This window comes from Thunnus thynnus, chromosome 9, assembly GCF_963924715.1.
Source record: "Thunnus thynnus chromosome 9, fThuThy2.1, whole genome shotgun sequence".
NCBI lineage: Eukaryota > Metazoa > Chordata > Actinopteri > Scombriformes > Scombridae > Thunnus > Thunnus thynnus.
Window position 1 is genome coordinate 1,858,279 of NC_089525.1, and position 2,555 is coordinate 1,860,833.

The 2,555-nt window shown below is 40.6% G+C and overlaps 1 long non-coding RNA gene across 1 annotated transcript; it reads left to right on the forward strand.

Annotated features, from left to right (window-relative positions):
* The first annotated feature begins 1,164 nt into the window (after positions 1-1,164).
* Positions 1,165-2,347, forward strand: LOC137188715 (uncharacterized). The gene is made up of 2 exons (XR_010929479.1): positions 1,165-1,701; positions 1,797-2,347. It is a non-coding gene; the product is annotated as an uncharacterized lncRNA (long non-coding RNA).
* The last annotated feature ends 208 nt before the right edge of the window (positions 2,348-2,555 follow it).

The window sequence follows — 2,555 nt, forward strand, 5'->3', positions numbered from 1 at the left end:
AGATAACATGAGGTCATTACATAGTGTGATTCTGAATGTATTTTCTCCATAAACAAATACTGCCAAACCCAAAGAACACACTCTCTCTGCTCTCTGAAAAATGAATGAAGGATAAATCACCCATTTATTAATGACTGATAAGATATCTGTGGAAGCATTATACATTTGTGATTCAAAATTTGGTATAGGAACTAATTATAAAGGGACACTTGAGCAGAGTCAAAAATGACCCGCTCCATAATATGAAGGGTCAGGATATGAACAGTATGTAAGGGTTAATGGCTGAGATTGTAGTTTCAAGCAGCCAAAATGAGATTCCTCTGCAGGATGTCTGAGGTCACCCTAAGGTGCAGAGGTCAGATATCCCAAACAAGACATCTGATCAGGATGTTCCCTCAGCCTTTATTTTGGGACTGGCCTGTATTTGCTCAAACAGCCTGCAATCACAGCTATTATTTGAGACCCTGACATTGGATGAGTACCATTTGAGAATTTACAGGACAAACCAAATGAAAATGTGGGGAAATTAAAGTGTTGTATCCTTCTTATCCAACTTATAAACATGAACACATCTTGTCCTACACCTTAGCTTGTTTAACAAGCCAGCAAACAAACATTCACCAGGGATGAGCAGGCTAGATAGCTAATTAGCTGCTTAGCACACTACACAGAATGTAAACATACCTGCAAATGTCATTTTGGACCTTTTAGATGCTGGTTTGGTCGTTGTTCTTCAAAATCCCTGTTAGCGACACACTGCCTGTCAATAACTTCTAGCTACAGCAGCCAGCTGACACAAAAAGGAGCATTTCTGATATTTCCCAAAATACCTGTTTGCTTCACTTTGATTATACAGAATTATTAACAGTGTGTTTAAGATATCGTACATGTTTAAATTGTTTTCAACTGCGAAGAGGAATTATTAAATAGGATTTCATTTGGACTTAAAAACAACATTTGGCTCTTCCACTACATGTAAGAGGACATTTGCATATTGTTAAAGCTTTCCCAAGGTTTTCTAGGTTAAATTCACAATATGGCATCCTGTCAACCCCCCAGTGTTTGAGATCTGTTGCAGCCCCCCGGCCTGTGAAAAAACCTGGTGCAACATGAAAATGAGTCCCCCAAGAACCATCAGCAACAAGAGATTACAGTCCTCAAAGTATTTATTTCTCACAATTATTATCAGACATACTGGCTTCAGGGTGGGCTAACAGAAATATAACAAACAAAATGACATATAATTGATCACCCCAAAACTATAGCTATACACATCTCTTACCTAAACTCCTTACTTACTACTTTTAAAAAACATGAGAGAATTAAACTAAATGCTACCATCCCTGTAGATCCCAGGTCTGGTGTAGATAACTGCATGATAACATTTACAATATTGTGCAAAGGTGTAGTTGGTAGGAGGTGAAGAGAGGAGAACCTGCAGGACCTTGGAGAATCTGCCCTTTAAACCTCGAGTCTGCTCCCTGGACTCAGCTGCATACTCAATCACACAATTATTCACTCAGCACATCAGAGAGGCTCACCTGCAGTTAATTACACACAGAGCCACCACAGGTTCACCAGAGAGGGAGAGGGATGAGGCTACTGTCACCTGAGGGGAGCTGTGGCTGGGGACACCACATTACAGCGCTGACAATGGTGTACTGGCTGGCACACGGGTTGTCCCCTGTCTACTGTTTACACGTATGTAATTTTGAATAACATAGGCAAATACATTCTGCCGCAGTTTGATATGGTGTGCTTTAACACTTGTCCATATATCCTACTCCTGTGTGTAGGCTGGTCCACAAAGGAATGAGGAAGATCAAATACCCCACCGCCCAGGATGTTGATGAAGTTGGTCACCAGTTCCAGCTCCTGACATCATCGAGCCAGTTCAGGACATTGACGCCCCCCCCGGTGCCTCCACCACATCTAGTGAGGGGGGAGTTGAGTGTATCTGCTTGGAAGTACAGGCTGGCTGGACAACTCTCCGCCCCATCTGTGCCTACTGCTGGGTTACAGGAGCACGATTACTGTCTTTTTATTTGTTACTAGGCCCTCTTTTTTGTACGTATCTTGTCCCTGCCCTGCCTTTGTTTTGTGGATGTTGTGTTAATTGTACGGGCACACAGATTTATTTTATCCTATTATTGTGTTCATCAAGCTTATTTATTGATCTTATTTATGAATCTGTATTCCACATACAGCACCCTGGTGTTCTTGATTCCTTTTGTTGCTGTACATTCTATTATTTCTCTGCCTGTTTGTGTGTTACTGTGCTGTGTGTATATTACACTGCTCCTAACAATTTGCCCCTAGTGGGATGAATAAAGTTGTTGGTATTGTACACTCTTGGAATTTGTACTATTTGATGGATATTTGTTAAAGGATTGCAAACTGGGATGTAAACATTAACCTTATTTATTTTGTTCAGCATTGAACTGTATTGACAATATGAACAAAGGCTTACCCAGAATACATAAATACCAACCCTGTGGTGGCACATAATACAATGTAATAAATTAAAGTTGAATCTGGGCTCTACTGTATTAACA